Source organism: Platichthys flesus, chromosome 3, assembly GCF_949316205.1.
Source record: "Platichthys flesus chromosome 3, fPlaFle2.1, whole genome shotgun sequence".
Taxonomy (NCBI): Eukaryota; Metazoa; Chordata; class Actinopteri; order Pleuronectiformes; family Pleuronectidae; genus Platichthys; species Platichthys flesus.
The window spans coordinates 24,914,422-24,933,678 of NC_084947.1; the positions used below are offsets into that span (position 1 = coordinate 24,914,422).

General features: G+C 44.0%; 6 non-coding genes and 1 pseudogene across 6 annotated transcripts; 6 read left to right on the top strand and 1 right to left on the bottom strand.

Moving 5' to 3' along the window:
• Nucleotides 1-3,930: 3,930 nt before the first annotated feature.
• trnai-aau (transfer RNA isoleucine (anticodon AAU)) lies at nt 3,931-4,004 on the top strand. Its single transcript has one exon. It is a non-coding gene; the product is annotated as a tRNA-Ile (tRNA).
• Nucleotides 4,005-4,348: 344 nt separating this feature from the next.
• Nucleotides 4,349-4,421, bottom strand: trnaq-uug (transfer RNA glutamine (anticodon UUG)). Its single transcript has one exon. It is a non-coding gene; the product is annotated as a tRNA-Gln (tRNA).
• A 571-nt stretch (nt 4,422-4,992) lies between these two features.
• trnai-aau (transfer RNA isoleucine (anticodon AAU)) lies at nt 4,993-5,066 on the top strand. The gene has a single exon. It is a non-coding gene; the product is annotated as a tRNA-Ile (tRNA).
• Nucleotides 5,067-5,754: 688 nt separating this feature from the next.
• On the top strand, nt 5,755-5,828 carry trnai-aau (transfer RNA isoleucine (anticodon AAU)). Its single transcript has one exon. It is a non-coding gene; the product is annotated as a tRNA-Ile (tRNA).
• Nucleotides 5,829-6,516: 688 nt separating this feature from the next.
• On the top strand, nt 6,517-6,590 carry trnai-aau (transfer RNA isoleucine (anticodon AAU)). The gene has a single exon. It is a non-coding gene; the product is annotated as a tRNA-Ile (tRNA).
• A 2,936-nt stretch (nt 6,591-9,526) lies between these two features.
• LOC133934128 (uncharacterized) lies at nt 9,527-11,079 on the top strand (annotated as a pseudogene).
• A 1,996-nt stretch (nt 11,080-13,075) lies between these two features.
• Nucleotides 13,076-13,149, top strand: trnai-aau (transfer RNA isoleucine (anticodon AAU)). Its single transcript has one exon. It is a non-coding gene; the product is annotated as a tRNA-Ile (tRNA).
• Nucleotides 13,150-19,257: the final 6,108 nt, after the last annotated feature.

Sequence of the window (19,257 nt, forward strand, 5' to 3'; positions counted from 1 at the left end):
TGAATTGTGATCAATGAAACGAAGATGAAGTAAGGTAAACAATAAACTATTACTCATACTGTTTGTGGTAACTATTCATCTCAGTTTACACGCATACTCCAATGTTGACCTACAGAACTTTAAGCTGTTGTATGCTTTTCATTTACTTCTGATGCTTGTGCTTCCAGACCTTTTCAGTGAGGAAACCTACAGATAGTTATATGTGTAGCACCAGCATGTCGCTGGATGTTTTTCTGCTGTCAAACAGATCATTCTTATGTGACTGAGGCACGATGTAAACTTCAAGAGGCTGGGCTGGACTGTATTTGCCACTTGGATGAGACACTGGAACCAGATGAAACCCACCTCTAAACAAAGTCTTCTCTGAATACAGCAGTTATCCCATATGAAACTGAAAGAGAAAGCCTTATAAAGAGTATATGACAAAAGAACATTTTCCCTCAGACAAAGTAAAAGTGTCTCACTACTGATGATCGGAGTTAGGATTTATGAGTGAGAGAGTCAGTTGAAGGGAGGGCTGATAAATCAGCATCGGCGAGATGAGGGAGAGGAGGGAGTGAAAGTTGCAACGGACAGGTACAGAGTTTGTTGATGTTGTAGAGTTGTTAGTTTGAGAGAATAAGAGATAAAGAAGTGGTCAGAGACATGAAGTGGGGTTACATTGAGGCTAGATGTAGAGCAGTATCTGGTGAAAATATATTGAAGGTGGTTACCAGCTTTGTGAGTGAGAGGGAGGACTGAGTGAGAGACCAAAGGAGGAAAGTAAAAGTAGTAGGTCAGACGACTTCTGTCTGGAAATTAAAGACACACAGAAGGACAAGTGAAGGGCCATTTTCTCGGCTGTTCGATAGGAGAACATCTTATTCTTCCAAAAAATCTCCAAAAGGACCTGATGGACGGTAGAGAACAAATATTGTTTATTGTACTGGATGAGTAACTGTCACAGCATGAAATTCAAAAGACAGTGGGTGATGAGTAAACCTGTACCACCACCCCTACAAGTGGGTAGGTCAGTGAGAGTGAGGACAAAGAAGTCAAGTGTTGTGCAATAGTGGTAGACTTGACGTTGGCTAATTATTAATAATCATGAAATATGATTATTAAAATAATAAAAAATATTTATTAAAATTAAATGATAAAGCTATCAATTAAGAATAGTAAAATAATTAATTAGAAGTGATACGGTTATCAATTAAGAAATAATTAATGAAAACAATAAAATTATCAATTAAGAATAATACAATCTGTAATTATTACTTATTGTCGTGGGGCAACGCCCTAGTTACAGGGACCAACAAGTCAATCTGCAGAGATCAGTCTCAGTTTATAAAAGTTAAATTAATAATCCCAATATTTAATATGAATGATTATATAATAAAGAATTAAGGGTTTTAAGTTCGAGCACAGGCTATAGTTATCCAGCTGTATTCATATACATATGCACAAATAATCACAAGATACAGGTACTTTAATTCCCAACACAAGCGATTGCTGGGTAGCAAAGCCAGAGATGAAGTCCGTCTTACGGGAAGCTGACTGGCAGTTCCAGAGGCCCCCTGTGACAAGGTGTTGGGTATGTGTGGAGCGGATGGGATAGATAAAAGAGGAAATATTACGGTTTTGGTGTGAACGAGTGTATTGTTCAAACAGTCAGCTGTTGATCAGGAGGGAATCATTCGAGTGGTTCAAGTGAAAGAAACCTGCTCCTTAGGAAAATGTTTTTTCTTTATGACCTCCCCGACCCCCACTTTGGGAACCCTGATCATTTAACCCAAGACAGCAGATACAATAATAATATAGCAGAGAAGCTTATTTAAAGAATATACTTAACCTACATCCAAGTAGTCCAGTAGTATGAAACCCCAGAAGTCCAATGCACACTTTTGCTTCACACTTGTGAAGCTTTACTTTACAAGTAACCTTCCCCCATTCAGACACACATTGATTCATTCATTCACATTCATTCACGCAGAACAGCAGTCAGGGGCAGGGGCAGGGGTTTAGTGTATTGACACTTCCGGTTTCAGGAGCTGGAAGGAGCCGAACCGCCAAACTTATGGTTCAAAGATAACCAATGTTTATCAGCCTTTTTCATTTATCAATTCAAATTTCTAATCACCACAGAACACAAAGGACACCCTTTTTTTTGTATACCCCAAGCCTAAAAACCTAATACAACCATTGCGAATAAAGTCTGTGAGTTCTTAAATTAATCTTTAAGTGTTTATCAGAGAAGAGAACTCAGGCAGCAGCTGATTTCCTATACAGAAGATTTTAATGAGACAGGCTCTATTCTCCTAATGGTGAACACATCTAAGGCTGGTCCAAATTCCTTTGCAAGCAGTAAACCTGCAATAAAAAATGTTTCTGAGTAACAACCACTATCCTCCTCCTCCAACCAAACCATCTCAGCAGTGGAGCCTGGCTCCTTCCGGAACAAGGGTCAGTTGTTGGAGCTAGCTCTGAATGGGAACAGGATCAACCTTGTGATTGCTGACATGTTTAAGGGAACCGAGCATGTCCGCAATCTGTACCTGGCAGGAAATGAAAACACAAGCAGACTGGACAACATATTTGAGCAGATGTCTATAATGCTGTTATTTTTCATTTTCAGGAATTTAAATGGCAAACTTGACATACTTTACAACTACATAGCTATTCAAGATGTATTCTCAGTGTCGTGCTCAGTGTGCTGTATATGAAGCTCTGAACATCATGTAGCATTGTGTCCCTGTTGCAGTGTCTGCAGGAGCTTCATTTGCAGACATGTTAGCTGACCAGGCTCTAGCTGGCTTGACCTTCTAACTCCACCTGTGTGTTTTTTCTCTCACTATTATTGCCAGCAGGCACATGCACAGATAAACCCCTAGTGGTGCTCAAGCACTGGCCCTTTTCCCTGGATGAGAAAAGTGCCCTTCTGCTGGAGCCCAATTTTTTCTTCATTCATCAATATTTAAGAATAAAAATCACTCTCGCTGTCATCAATTCCCCCAAAATGTGTTTTGATATCTGACGGGCATTTATTTGAGTTCTTGTGAGAATTTCGCCTGAGAAATGGAATAGAAAAGCTCAGACGCCTTGTCCATTAGGCCATGTGGTCTTAAGCCTGAAACATGCTTCTGCGACTGCGTCTGCGTCTTTTCACGCCGCTGTGGCGCAAGACTCGTTTTCATCCATGCTTCCCCAACCGTTGCGCGTCTTACAAAGCAATTCCGCGCCAGAACACTAGGCGGAGTAATGCTTTTTGTCGAGACGACCTTAGAGACGCCTTCTTTCTTCTTCGTCGATTGTTTATTTACATAGCCACTGCGGCTCCTCGTAGCCTTTTTCTGGCGGACAAATCCGCCAGTCAGTGACAGGTTATACAAGTGATCATACTATCGGATATCTTCTGCCAAGTGCTCTTCTATTTGGTCCATATTCGTTCTTCAAAATCTTCCGTGATTTCTGCCGGTATTATGGGGCATGAAACCGGAAATGCAGCTCCAGAAGGGATGTAGAGCAGACCAATCACAGTCTTGCGGGCTGAGTGAGCTTGCTGAGCTTTGCCGTAAATTTTAGAAAAGGCGGTCGACACCCGTCAGCACGTAAGGAGGGATACATAAGCACGTAAGGGACCCGGAAGGGCTCTTGCGCTTACGGGCCCGTGAAAACGCAGAAGCATGTTTCAGGCTTTAGTATTCTCATCCAAGGTTTAACTTATCGATATCCAATTATTTATGAAAGCTTCTCTGAATTAAAATACATGGCTGAAAGATTGTTCCATAAATAATCTTACTTTATTGAAGTTTTTTTCAACCATGTGTATGTGTACAAAATATCTCAAAAATGCATGGTGACTCATTCACCAAATCATACTGCACTTCTACTGTAGTTTTCCCTGTGCAAAATGAACACTGGAATAAAAGAGTCTATCCTCACTCCATAAATGGCCGGTTAGCTCAGGTGGTCAGAGCGTGGTGCTAATAATGCCAAGGTCATGGGTTCAAGCCCCATACTGGCCAGTTGTTAGTAATAGATGTTAATCCATTTCACAAAAGCTTCTCTGAATAAAGGATGTCAGGAAGATTGCTCACTTGGTGAAATATCCACCATGGACTGAAATCTAACTACACCTGTTTGTTCACTGACTATTATTGCTTGTATCCTCTCCAAGTTGTGAACAATAATATGATGGTTTAAAGCACAAGGGGTCTTGAACCCAAGAGATATGGAATAGAAAAATGACTTCATAGAGTAAGTCTTGTTCTGGTGTTAGTCTGTTGTTATTGTGTGTACACCACATAAACCATTTCAGTTTTTACTTAAGGCAATAAACTGTAGATATTTTTGTAAATTGAGGGACTTTCAACCACGAAGGGACTTGAACCCTCAATCTTCTGATTCAAAGTCAGACACCTTGTCCATTAGGCCACGTGGTCTTAGTTTTTCTGATGTAAGGTTTAACTTATTGATAGCCAATCATTTTTAAAAGCTTCTCTGAATTAAAATACATGATATTTTTGTAATTTTAGGGAGTTTCAACCACGAAGGGAGTCGAACCCTCAATCTTGTTACTTGTTTTGGGGGTTTTGTCATTGTCTGTTCATCAGATATAGCATTTCAGTTTTTACTTAAGGCAATAAACTGTAGATATTTTTGTAAACTGAGGGCCTTTCAAACACGAAGGGACTCGAACCCTCAATCTTCTGGTTCGAAGTCAGACCCCTTGTCCATTAGGCCACGTGGTCTTAGTTTCCTAATCTAAGGTTTAATTTATCGATATCCAATCATTTATAAAAACTTCTCTGAATTAAAATACGTGGCCTAAAGATTGTTCCATGAAATATCTTACTTAATTGAAGTTTTTTTTTAACTATGTGTATGTGTACCAAATATCTCAAAATACGCATAGTGACTCATTCACCAAATCATACTGCACTTCTACTGTTGTTTTCCCTGTGCGAAATGAACATTGGAATAAAAAATGGAGTCTATCCTCACTCTATAAATGGCCGGTTAGCTCAGATGGTCAGAGCGTGGTGCTAATAATTCCAAGGTCATGGGATCAAGCCCCATACTGGCCAGTTGTTAGTAACAGATGCAAATCCATTCAACAAAAGCTTCTCTGAATAATGGATGTCAGGAAGATTGCTCACTTGGTGAAATAACCAGCATGGACTGAATTCTAACTGCACCTGTTTGTTCACTGACTATCATTGCCTGTATCCTCTCCAAGTAGTAAACAATAATATGATAGATTAAAGCACAAGGGTTCTTGAACCCATTAGATATGGAATAGAAAAACGACTTCATAGAGTAAGTCTTGGTGTTAGTTAATTGTTTGTGGTTTTGACGTTGTGCGTACACCAGATAAAGCATTTCCAGTTTTTACTTAAGTCACTACAATGTAGATATTTTGTGTAAATTTAGGGACTTTCAAACACGAAGGGGGTCGAACCCTCAATCTTCTGATTCGAAGTCAGACGCCTTGTCCATTAGGCCACGTGGTCTAGGTTTTCTAATCTAAGGTTTAACTTATCAATATCCAATCATTTATAAAAGCTTCTCTGAATTAAAATACATGGCCGAAAGATTGTTCCATGAAATATCTTACTTAATTGAAGTTTTTTTTTAACTATGTGTATGTGTACCAAATATCTCAAAATACGCATAGTGACTCATTCACCAAATCATACTGCACTTCTACTGTTGTTTTCCCTGTGCGAAATGAACATTGGAATAAAAAATGGAGTCTATCCTCACTCTATAAATGGCCGGTTAGCTCAGATGGTCAGAGCGTGGTGCTAATAATTCCAAGGTCATGGGATCAAGCCCCATACTGGCCAGTTGTTAGTAACAGATGCAAATCCATTCAACAAAAGCTTCTCTGAATAATGGATGTCAGGAAGATTGCTCACTTGGTGAAATAACCAGCATGGACTGAATTCTAACTGCACCTGTTTGTTCACTGACTATCATTGCCTGTATCCTCTCCAAGTAGTAAACAATAATATGATAGATTAAAGCACAAGGGTTCTTGAACCCATTAGATATGGAATAGAAAAACGACTTCATAGAGTAAGTCTTGGTGTTAGTTAATTGTTTGTGGTTTTGACGTTGTGCGTACACCAGATAAAGCATTTCCAGTTTTTACTTAAGTCACTACAATGTAGATATTTTGTGTAAATTTAGGGACTTTCAAACACGAAGGGGGTCGAACCCTCAATCTTCTGATTCGAAGTCAGACGCCTTGTCCATTAGGCCACGTGGTCTAGGTTTTCTAATCTAAGGTTTAACTTATCAATATCCAATCATTTATAAAAGCTTCTCTGAATTAAAATACATGGCCGAAAGATTGTTCCATGAAATATCTTACTTAATTGAAGTTTTTTTTTAACTATGTGTATGTGTACCAAATATCTCAAAATACGCATAGTGACTCATTCACCAAATCATACTGCACTTCTACTGTTGTTTTCCCTGTGCGAAATGAACATTGGAATAAAAAATGGAGTCTATCCTCACTCTATAAATGGCCGGTTAGCTCAGATGGTCAGAGCGTGGTGCTAATAATTCCAAGGTCATGGGATCAAGCCCCATACTGGCCAGTTGTTAGTAACAGATGCAAATCCATTCAACAAAAGCTTCTCTGAATAATGGATGTCAGGAAGATTGCTCACTTGGTGAAATAACCAGCATGGACTGAATTCTAACTGCACCTGTTTGTTCACTGACTATCATTGCCTGTATCCTCTCCAAGTAGTAAACAATAATATGATAGATTAAAGCACAAGGGTTCTTGAACCCATTAGATATGGAATAGAAAAACGACTTCATAGAGTAAGTCTTGGTGTTAGTTAATTGTTTGTGGTTTTGACGTTGTGCGTACACCAGATAAAGCATTTCCAGTTTTTACTTAAATCACTACAATGTAGATATTTTTGTAAATTTAGGGACTTTCAAACACGAAGGGGGTCGAACCCTCAATCTTCTGATTCGAAGTCAGACGCCTTGTCCATTAGGCCACGTGGTCTAGGTTTTCTAATCTAAGGTTTAACTTATCGATATCCAATCATTTATAAAAGCTTCTCTGAATTAAAATACATGGCCGAAAGATTGTTCCATGAAATATCTTACTTTATTGAAGTTCTTTTTTTTAACTATGTGTATGTGTACCAAATATGTCAAAAACGCATAGTGACTCATTCACCAAATCATACTGCACTTCAACTGTTGTTCACCCTGTGCAAAATGAACACTGGAATAAAAAATGGAGTCTATCCTCGCTCTATAAATGGCCGGTTAGCTCACATGGTCAGAGCGAGTGCTGATAAGGCCAAGGTCATGGGTTCAAGCCCCATACTGGCCATGTTTTTGTAACAGATGCAATGCCATCTTACAAAAGCTTCTCTGAAATATGGATGTCAGGAAGATTGCTAACTTGGTGAAATAACCAGCATGGACTGAACTCTAACTGCACCTGTTCTCTTTCTTAGCATTCGTTTCGATGTCTCACTATGGGATACGCCCCTCGCGCGTATTCACAGAAGCACTTATTCCAATTCGCCAGCCCTGATAGGCTGGCAGTCGTGACGTCCGCGTCACGGTGACGCACCTTAAATATGGTGGACGCGGCGTCACACGTCATTCAAACACCTCTTCTCGCTTCACGAACAAGCAATTTTCTAATCGGCGTTGATGCTAACTAGCTGCTGTCCACAGACCGGAGCTAACACCTCCATCGCCGGACGCTAGTGGAATAAACACCGATACGACTGCCTTCACCATAGTTAGTTGCTTCTATTTGAATAGCTAAACGGCACCGGGAGCTTGCGGTCACCACACTGCCTGCCACCGGAGCTAGCTAACAGCGACTATCACTCCAGATAATTCGCTCCCCTTTAGCACACCAAGCTAAATGGATCAAGCTGCAAAGCTTCCTTCCACCTCGCAACCAGGCGATGCCTGGTGTCGGACGGTGACGACGAGGATTATGAATCCTGCTTTGTCCCACCTTCACAAGCTCTCAGCTCTCCAAGCCCTGCAAAGGGCTCGGTTGGGACAATTACGCCCCAGCCCAGTGGCGATATGCACGATGTGTGTAAACGCTGCAGAGAGACTGAAGATTCCATGGCCCGCGGTCGTGGCGGAGGCCCCAAGGTCCCGCTACGAGGGGAAGAAATTACCCCAAGCAAAGAGGGCTGCGAGACAACTTCTCCCGGTGTTCCCGGAACTCCTGGAGGAAGTTACTGCCTCATGGAAACAGAACCCTTACTCCAGCAAAACCACCATTCAAGGTGCGTCTTCCTTGGATATTGAAGGAATGGATAAGCATGCCATGGCCCGCATGCCTCTCATGGAGCCCCTGGTGGCAGCACACCTTCATCCACGGCTGTCAGCTGCCTCGTCCAGGGCTCCCACACTTCCCACGAAAGCCAATCGCTTCCAATCTGCCATGACTGAGCGAGCTTATAAAGCAGCGGCTTTGACGGTGAGGGCTCTCAACGTCACCTCCATGTTGTCAGCTTACCAAGCGGAGCTTTTTGACGACATAGCCGACATGCCCGAAAGTTCCGCGTGGGACGAGATCACCACAATCGCGGATATCTGCCTACGCGTACAGCGATGCGCTGTACAGGCGGCAGGGAAGTGCATGTCGATGTTGGTGTCACAAGAGAGGACGAGATGGCTGAATCTGACCAATTTGTAGAGAAAAGGAGGACATCCTGGACATGCCTACTGTCCCCGAGGGTGTCTTCGGCTCCGCCCTCGCCTCAATGCAAAAGCGCTGTGAGGCAAAGAAAAAGGAGGATGAGGCGCTACAGCTCTGCCTTCCGAGGAAAACACCTGCCGCGGCGCCTCCGCCCCCCCGGCAGACTTTCGCTCAGGTTACCTCTAGGAGCGCCGCTCCTGCTTTCCGCATCCCGAAGCGCCCCAGGGCTCAACCGGGTGCGAACACCAACGGCCCCCCGGAAACGAAGCCCGCTTGGTCGAGAAAGCCCTTCTATTCCCCGTCAACCCAGGCTGCTCAACCGGGCCCGTCGACCAGTCAGCAGGCCAGGCGGAAGGAGAAGGCGACTTAGCGGTCAACCCCACCGCGAGCGGAGCTGCCACCCGTTCCCTGTTCACTGGCAGCCCAGCTATCACGTGTGTTAGGGGAGAAATTACCCAGTGCCACCCATCCCTCTCGGCGACGCGTGGGCCCAGAGCTCAGTTCGTGCGTCCCAGTAAAGAGGCGAAGAGACATGTTTCAGATGTGGGATTGTTCAACGCCACATCAATGTCTCACAAGCACGCACACAAAGTTTGTGTTAATAAAAAGTTTTCCACTGACGTATCCAGGCTCACAGCCGAGGGCGCAGGGTTGCTAAATCATAAAAACACAAAAACAAATCCAACGAAACACAGAGGTGCAGAGCACACTGTTGTTCCCCATAACACCACAAGGGGGAAGCAGCGTCCCACCTGTGGTGAAACATCCCGTTCCGGAACGGGATGTTGCTCAGCTGGTGTTGCGAAGCTGGTACGGGCCCCTAAAGATCGTATGTGTCAGACAGAGCTTCCCTCCCCCCTAACTTTGAGGCTAGAGAGTTGGAAAGCATGCACAGCATCAGAATGGGTATTGAGAACACTGGCCAAAGGCTACAGGCTTCAATTCGCCACAATGCCCCCCCGTTTTCCCGGCCTCATCGCTTCCTGTGCGCAGGGAGAGTCGGCCCGGGTGTTACGGGAAGAAATATCAGCTCTATTAAACAAAAGAGCCATACGAATAGTGCCACACAGGCAGGGACTGCAGGGTTTCTATTCAAGGTATTTCCTGGTCCCAAAGAAAGGGGGGACCTCATTACGTCCCATCCTGGACCTTCGCATTTTGAACTCGTATCTCAGGAGATACAAGTTTCGCATGCTGACACACTCATCGCTGATACGTTTGATCCGACCGGGGGACTGGTTCACATCAATCGATCTGAAAGACGCGTTTTTTCACATTCCCATTTATCCTCCGCACAGGAAATATCTGAGGTTCGCTTTTCAGGACACAGTGTACGAGTACCTGGTACTCCCATTTGGCCTGTCACTGAGCCCGAGGGTGTTTGTGAAATGTGTCGACGCCGCTATAGCTCCCCTCAGGGAGCGGGGTATACGCGTGGCCACTTATCTGGACGACTGGCTGCTGCTGGCGTGCTCAGAGCAAGAGGCTGCGGCGCACACGAGCATTGTACTGATTCACCTGGCCGATCTCGGTTTTGTGGTGAACAGGGAAAAGAGTGTGTTAACGCCGAGACAGGAAATTGCCTTTCAGGGTCTCACGTTAAATTCACTGACCTACACGGCTCGCCTGTCAGCCGAGAGAGTGCACACTTTCCGGTCCACTCTCTTTCATTTTGCCATAACATGTCGGGTCACGTACGGACTGTGCCTCAGGTTATTGGGACTGATGGCCTCAACAATATTGGTGCTTGGTGGGCAGGCTGTACATGAGAGATTTTCAGCGCTGGGTGGCTTCTCTCATCTGCGCCACAGATGCGTTCTCTACAGTTACACACTCTTGCACGCAGACTGATATTGTGGGGCGAGGAGCATCTCCTCTCAGTGAGGGCGACCCACATTCCCGGAATTCAGAATGTGGGTGCGGACCTTTTGTCCTGGGGAAATCCTCTCTACGCGGAGTGGAAACTTCAACTGGCTGTAGTAGCTCAGATTTGGTCACATTTCGGCCGCGCAACAGTGGATCTGTTTGCGTCGAGGGGGAACACACAGTGCCCACTGTTCTTCTCCCTGCACGACCAGAGCGCACCGCTGGGGCTGGATGCGTTCGCTCACGAGTGGCCGCGCGTCCCGCTTTACGCTTTTCAACCTCTGGCTCTGATTCCCCCGACACTGCTCAGGGTGCGGGAGAATCGTCTGTCAGTAATTTTAATCGCTCCTCACTGGCCGTCCATGCACTGGCTGGCGGAAGTGAGACAGCTCATCCACGGTCACCCATGGCCTCTCCCGCTGCGCAGGGACCTGCTCTCCCAGGCGCGCAGACAGATATTTCACCCTCATCCGGTGCGCCTCGCCCTGTGGGCTTGGCCCGTGAGTGGTTTAATCTGAGCCTGACTGGATTATCACAGAATATTGTTAACACAATTCAGAATGCCAGAGCATCATCCACTAGGTCTCTTTATGACTGTAAGTGGAGGTTGTTTGAGGATTGGTGTGCTAAGGCACAGGAAATCCCTTTTCAATGTCCAGTTGGTACAGTCCTGTCCTTCCTGCAGGACTTGATTGATCAAAAGAGGGCATTTTCTACTGTCAAAATTTACTTGGCAGCTATTTCTGCTTGCCATGTTGGATTTGATGGAAAACCAGTGGGCCAACACCCCCTGGTTGGTCGTTTTATGAAGGGTGCACGGAGGTTGCTGCCCATCTCTAAGACTATGTCACCATCATGGGATCTAGCAGTGGTGCTTGGAGCCCTCTCTAGTCATCCTTTTGAACCATTGGATAACGTGGACATGAAAACGTTATCCTTGAACGTGGCTCTGTTATTGGCTTTGGCTACAGCTAAACGTGTAAGTGACATTCACGCTTTATCTGTACATCCAGCATGTATGCGGTTCACCCCACGGAACCTTGGGGTGACGCTGAGACCGAATCCTGCATTTGTTCCAAAGGTTGTTAAACCATGCTCCCCAGTGGAACTGTCAGCTTTTCAGGCACCTCCCTATGGTTCTGCAGAGCAGCAGCGGTTACACATGCTGTGCCCTGTCCGTGCCTTACACACATATGTGGAAAGGACAAGGAGCTTTAGAAAAGGGGATCAGTTGTTTGTGTCCTGGGCTAAGCCCCACTGGGGCAAACCTGTCACCAAACAAAGACTCTCTCACTGGATAGTGGATGCCATTGCATTGGCCTACTCCAGCTCAGGCCTTCAGGTTCCGACTGGTTTACGGGCACATTCTACTAGAGGTCTCGCGACCTCTTGGGCCCTGTTCAAGGGAGTCTCTATCCAAGACATCTGCGCTGCAGCTAGCTGGTCTTCTCCCCTCACATTTGCGAGGTACTACAGGTTGGATGTCACATCCCCTGGCCTGACCCACGCTGTCTTGAGCGTGGGCTCCAATGTGGATCTCACTTTTAAGTGAGGGGGGGGGGGGGCTGGTGGTCAGTCACCGAGATAAGCTTGTCTGGCAATACGGGAGTCTCCATATCCCATAGTGAGACATCGAAATGAATGCTAAGAAAGAGAACTTTAGGTTACTTTCGTAACCCCGGTTCTCTGAGTAGCATGAGTGAGATGTCTCACCAGACCGCCCTTCTTGCTGCTGGGGTAAAGAGAGAAGAGGTGTGCTTGTTTTGAATGACGTGTGACGCCGCATCCACCGTATTTAAGGTGCGGCACCTTGACGCGGACGTCACGACTGCCGGCCTATCAGGGCTGGCGAATTGGAATAAGTGCTTCTGTGAATACGCGCGAGGGGCGTATCCCATAGTGAGACATCTCACTCATGCTACTCAGAGAACCGGGGTTACGAAAGTAACCTAAAGTTTGTTCATGTACTATTATTGCCTGTATCCTCTCCAAGTTGTGAACAAAAATATGATAGTTTAAAGCACAAGGGGTCTTGAACCCAAGAGATATGGAATAGAAAAACAGCTTCATACACTACGTCTTGTTTTGGTGTTGGGGGTTTTGTCATTGTGTGTTCACCAGATAGAGCATTTAAGCTTTTACTTAAGGCACTACACTGTAGATATTTTTGTAATTTGAGGGAGTTTCAACCACGAAGGGACTCGAACCCTCAATCTTTGAAGTCAGACGCCTTGTCCATTAGGCCACGTGGTCTTAGCTTTCCTCATCTAAGGTTTATTTTATCGATATCCAATCATTTAGAAAAGCATCTCTGAATTAAAATACATGGCCGAAAGATTGTTCCATGAAATATCTAACTTTATTGAAGTTCTTTTTGTAACTATGTGTATGTGTACCAAATATCTCTAAAACGCATAGTGACTCATTCACCAAATCATACTGCACTTCAACTGTTGTTCACCCTGTGCAAATGAACACTGGAAAATAAATGGAGTTGATCCTCACTATAAACATGGCCGGTTAGCTCAGATTGTCAGAGCGTGGTGCTAATAACGCCAAGGTCATGGGTTCAAGCCCCATACTGGCCAGTTGTTAGTAACAGATGCAAATCCATTTCACAAAAGCTAATCTGAATAAGGGAACTCAGGAAGATTGCTCACTTGGTGAAATAACCAGCATGGACCGAATTGTAACTGCACCTGTTTGTTCACTGACTATCCTCTCCAAGTAGTGAACAATAATATGCTGGTTTAAAGCACAATGTGTCTTGAATCCAAGAGATATGGAATAGATAAACAATTTCATACACTAAGACTTGCTTTGGTGTTAGTCAATTGTCGGTTGTTTTGTCATTGTGCGTACACCACATATACCATTTCCGTTTTTACTTAAGGCACTACACTGTAGATATTTTTATAAATTGAGGGACTTTAAACAACGAAGGGACTCGAACCCTAAATCTTCTGATTCGAAGTCAGGCGCCTTGTCCATTAGGGCACGTGGTCTTAGCTTTCCTCATCTAAGGTTTATTTTTATGGAGGACCATACATGACATAAGTAAAAATAAATAAATAAATAAATGTATAAATAAATACAGAAATAAATGAATAAATAAATAAATAAAAATGGAAATAAATAAATAAATACAGAAATAAATAAATAAATGTTAATACCAAAAGAAATGTCAAAAGAAATGTCTTAAATATATTTTAACATTTATTTTTTCCCTGATACATTTCCTTTGCATTTGCAGTGTCCTTATGCTAATGAGAAAGGCGGGCCTAACCGCAGTCTCGTGCAGGATTGGTCACAGGAGTGTAATGATCCAGCCCTACTACTTCTGCCTTTCAATGCTGGTGTCCAGTAGCTGTTTGCAGCGTTGAGACAGTTCACACTTAAAATGAACTAGTTCAAGTTCAGAGGGTTAGTTAAGGTTATTTTTTATTGGGATGATTTAGCTGTCAGTAGTCCTGACTGTGAGCGTCACGTCTCGTGTTGTACTGAGCACAATGAGCGAGCCGAGAGGAGAAGGAGGAAACAGAAACTCCAGCTCGGTACAAACCACCTGCAGCCTCTGCTCTGATCATGAAGCCGCTGATCTCTGAGCAGATGTGACCAGAGAAGCTCTGTGTTTCCACTGTTTCCACTGTTCCACAGAGTCACTAACTGGCTGTTTCACGGTGAAGTGCTCAGGTCTCAGTCACTGCCCGTGTCTCTGAGCGAGTGTGTGACGGAGCGCAGGGGCTCCATATATGTTTGGTCCTCCATATATTTTATCGATATCCAATCATTTATAAAAGCTTCTCTCAATTAAAATACATGGCCGAAAGATTGTTCCATGAAATATCTAACTTTATTGAAGTTCTTTTTTTTAACTATGTGTATGTGTACCAAATATCTCTAAAACGCATAGTGACTCATTCACCAAATCATACTGCACTTCAACTGTTGTTTTCCCTGTGCAAATGAACACTGGAAAATAAATGGAGTTGATCCTAACTATATACGTGGCCGGTAAGCTCAGATGGTCAGAGGGTGGTGCTAATAACGCACCACCCTCGCATCGGCGTCGGCAGACCCTTTTCACCGGGGCACGTGCCCCGTTGTGGATCTGCGGTGCCTGGGTATGCCTGGGGCACTGATTTTTTAATTAATTAATTTATTTATACCTTTAATTTTTTTTTATTTAAGTCTGACTCATCTGGCAATCTACAGAATGCATGCTAGCATTTTTTTTTTCTTAAAATAGGCCTATAGACTACCACTTTCGTTAGAATTTAAGTCCGACATACGGACAGAGTAATTAGAATCCACTTGCGGCCACTCGGAGCATGTTGCAGCCGGAGAGTTGCCTGTAACACAGAGCCAGGAGTTGTCCAGCACAGCGTCAGCAACCATTCACTCCGGCCGGCGTGAAGTGAAGTAAACAGTAAGCGTTGCATTTTTATCCTCTGGTAGCATAGAATGTCTAACAAATGTGTATGCCTTTCATCAAATAAGGTGAAGGGGCGTCTCTGAAGTGGTGTTATTAGCTAATGTGGTCACGTCTGTCGTTATGCTATAGTAGCCAGACAGTTCGCTAATATATTAAACTGTAGCGATAACTGTTTAAGCTGGACCTGTTGATCGGAGAAAGATCACAAATGTCGGGTTCACACTACATGCCATCTTATGGTGTTTCTCGATTCTTTACGTTCATGTTTTCAGGGGGTGATGATCCCGTGATGGGGTATCCAAGTTGTCTTGTCAGCTTAGTTAGCTAGCTATCGACATACTGTATAAGACATCTTCTCAAGTTGCCTGGAACCAATGGCACCGATGTTATACTAGCGCAATTTATAACAGAATACAACACTCGGAGGTGGAAGCTGTTTTGTACGCTGTTGCTTTTAAAAATAGCCCAGAGCATGCTTAAATAAGCAGGCTGGCTTAAGCAGCTCAAGCACACGTTGGTCTCAAAGTTGAAAATGAATGATTCTGAAATTATTCTCATTCTGGTGTTTTCTGGCCTACAGACAAAAGCACAGACATTAAGGGGGCATGATGACATACAGGTGGTTACATTCAAGACAGTAGAAACATAATGTAGAAAAAACAAACAATTGATAGGTATCATTCATAGCATGCATATAGACGAATGTCCTGTTTTTACTATTCGTTTTTTTGGTGTGTCAGGTATGTAGAGAGTTATGGAAGAAGTATGTTGTACTAGTAGGCTATGTTATTTTATGATCTTTTGCTGGCATTGAATTATTTGTTATCTCAGTGACCGGAACTAGATATAACAGCCTACTGTATTAGTTATGATTTTGATCTCAATTCAACTCAAACAACATTGTTCTTGTAGATGGACATCAGAAAGTTATTCGCTCGGAGCAGGGATAAAGCAGCAAGGAGAAATGAGAGAGCTACGCTAGGTAACAAGGCAATGCAAACCACTTTTAGGTAACAACCCAGTTGAGTTGACCACTGGTCACTAGCCCAAGCCTAACAGTTACATATCTGTCCAGACAAAGAGGAGCAGCAGAGTGCCGGAGGAGGTGACGGAGGAGTTGAAGGAAAAGGTGAAGGAGAGAGGGATGTTGATGAGCACGAGCAGAGGTGATATGACTATTACTTTCATATTAATTAGGAATAACTGCAAACAGGTTATACACAAGTAACTTTACATATGCATATATACAAATCTAGATAGTGAAAATGCAGACAGGAGACTGTAATATGTTCTTGTTGCTTCAAGACTCAGTGCAGCAGAGTGCAGAGGAGAGGAGCAGATTGAAGGGACGCAGGTAGAGTTGGCATTGAGAGATGACACTGACAGGTGAGACTCAGCTTAGATTTGATTAATTTTATTTGAACTTTTAATGGTTATCTGAGGTAACCATTGATCATATGATTTTTTGTATGTTGCACCAGACAGGAGAATCAGAGGGCAGAAGAGAATGAGCTGGTTGAGGCAGGGGAAATGCAGAGAGAGAAGGAAGGACAACAGGAGACAGACAGGCCAGAGAGATCACACCCCAGATATGAGACTGAGAAAACAGTTGCCACAGTGGCAGAGAACATTAGACTGGGGGCAAGAGAAAAAAGCAGTGTCCACAATGTTGAGGGACATACAAGTGATCTTGGGGGAAAGGAGTCTGGCCCAAACCAAGTTAAGTTGTCAAAATATCCCCAGCACAACTTTGGTGCCAAGAATCGATCCTTTAACGCCAACTGGTTTGAAAGCTTTACATGGCTGGAATATTCCAAGTCTAAAGATGCAGCCTTTTGTTTTCCCTGTAGAATATTTTGGAAACATTTGAAGAATGACACCTTTGTAAACACTGGCTTTCAAAATTGGAAAAAAGCTCTGGATGTCTATAGAGAGCATGAGAAATCACCAGCCCATAAGGCAAGCATGGAGTCTTGGTGTAGTTATAAAGCCAGTGCGGCTCATGGCAGTGTTGTCGAGCAGTTGGATTCTGCAAGTGAGCGTGAAATCAAAGAGAGACGCGAGTACCTCGGCCGGGTTGTGGCTGTTACCAAGTTTTTGGGTAAACAAAATATCCCATTCCGTGGCCATGATGAGGGCATGTCCAGCGACAACCAGGGAAACTTTCTGGAGTGTATGAACCTCTTGAAAGAGTTTGATCCTTTTCTTCAGGCATATTCACAACCATCTCACAGTACATACTTATCACCTTCATCCAAAAATGAGGTCATTCAATGCTGTGCCCAAGAGATAGTAAAAGCTATCAGTCAAGAAATAAAGGAGGCTGGAATGTTTTCAGTAATGGCAGATGAAGCGAGAGATGGCACCACTGAGCAGCTAGCTGTGTGTGTTCGTTATGTTGCTGGGGGGAGTGTGAAAGAGCATTTGCTAGCCATGACAGATTTGAAAGGGTTTGACGCAGAGTCCATTACCACTGCAATTGAAGATCAGCTAAGATTGAATGGCTTAGATCATGTGAAGGTGGTTGCACAGGCTTATGATGGCGCCTCAGTCATGAGTGGGACTGTTGGAGGGGTCCAAGCTAAGTTCAGAGAGAACCATCCCATGGCCATTTATGTGCATTGCTATGCACATCAATTGAATTTAGTGCTGTGTTGCACATGTCAAGCCATACCAGAGGCCAGGAATTTATTTGACCTCATGCAGAATGTGTATACATTCTTTTCAGTCTCCCTTGTTAACCACGACAAGTTTAAGGAGACCCAGAAACAGCTTGGCTTACAGCCTTCTGAGCTGGTACAGCTGTCCAAGACCCGATGGTCGTGCCAGCTGAGGTCAATCAACGCTATGATAGAGAATTTCCCCGCAGTTCTCACGTGCCTGTCCAACATCAGCAACCCCACGGCTGTGGGTTTGCATGCCAACCTTGCCAGGTTCACCACAATTTATCTGTTGATGGTCTTCAAGACTTTTTTGTCTGTGACAGAAAGTCTTCACAAATACCTGCAAAGTGAAACTGTGGACCTGGCAAAAGCAGAGGAGTTTAAATGCGCTGTGTGTGCCACTCTAAAAGAAATGCGCACTGACCCCAAAGCGACGGAGGTATATGACCGTGCAAAGGCCTTGTGCGAAACGCACCAAATCCCTGAGTCATGTGTTCCAAGACAAAGGCAAAAGCAAAGACGCCTGGAGGAGTACATAGTCGAGTCTAGTTGTGGGGCAGCGAGTGACCTAGGCAATGCTGAAAAATTGAGAACAAATGTCTACCTACCTTGCCTAGACAGGATGATTGCGAAGCTGGAGCAACGCTTTTCATCTCTGAACAGCGTTGTTCTGAAGGGTGTTCAGGCCTGTAACCCAGGCTCGAGCACCTTTCTCAAAGAGGAGGACCTCAGAGGTCTCGCAGATCACTACAATGTTGATCTTAAACAAGAGGAGGTGTGGGTAGCGAAACATTACCTGGACAGAAAGCAGGAGAGCCTGCCAATTACTGACATGCAATGTCTTTTCGGTTTACTCGATAATGTCATGTTCCCTACACTGACACAGGTCATTAAAATATGTCTGACCATTCCTGTGTCCAGCTGCAGTTGTGAAAGGACATTCAGCGTACTGAGACGCCTTCACACTTGGTGGAGGAGCACAATGGGGCAAGATAGGCTTCATCATCTTGCCATCATGTCGGTTGAGCGAGGAGAACTCTCCAAATTAAGCCAGTCACAATTGATCGACAGCTTCGCAAAAATGAAGCAGAGGCGCTACCGTTTACAGTTAAAAAAATGAACAGCTCCCCTATCTTTCTGGCCATGATATACACACCTCATAGGATCATCACCATCACACATAGGATGGTCTGAAATAGAAATGATAAACACAGACATGTATGTATGTAGAGGTGTTTTTTTGTTTTTCCTTTTACAGTTGCACATTTCAAGTTTTCAGTTTTCAAGTTCATGTTTGCTGACAGATATTTATTCATGTTTGATGAAGATACGCTTTATGATAATAAATAAGTGCTATAAAATATTTGCTTGCGTGCTTGCATTAATTATCTGTGCCCATGCTTTTTTTAAATAAATAATTGCCCAAAATTTGTTTAGCTCGCGCGCTTCGCGCGCTCACATTTTTTTTTCGGTGCCCTATTGTGCCCCTGTATGGTATTGGGTGAGCTGACGCCCCTGCCAAGTAGTGAACAATAATATGCTGTTTTAAAGAACAAAGTGTCTTGAATCCAAGATATATGGAATAGAAAAACCACTTC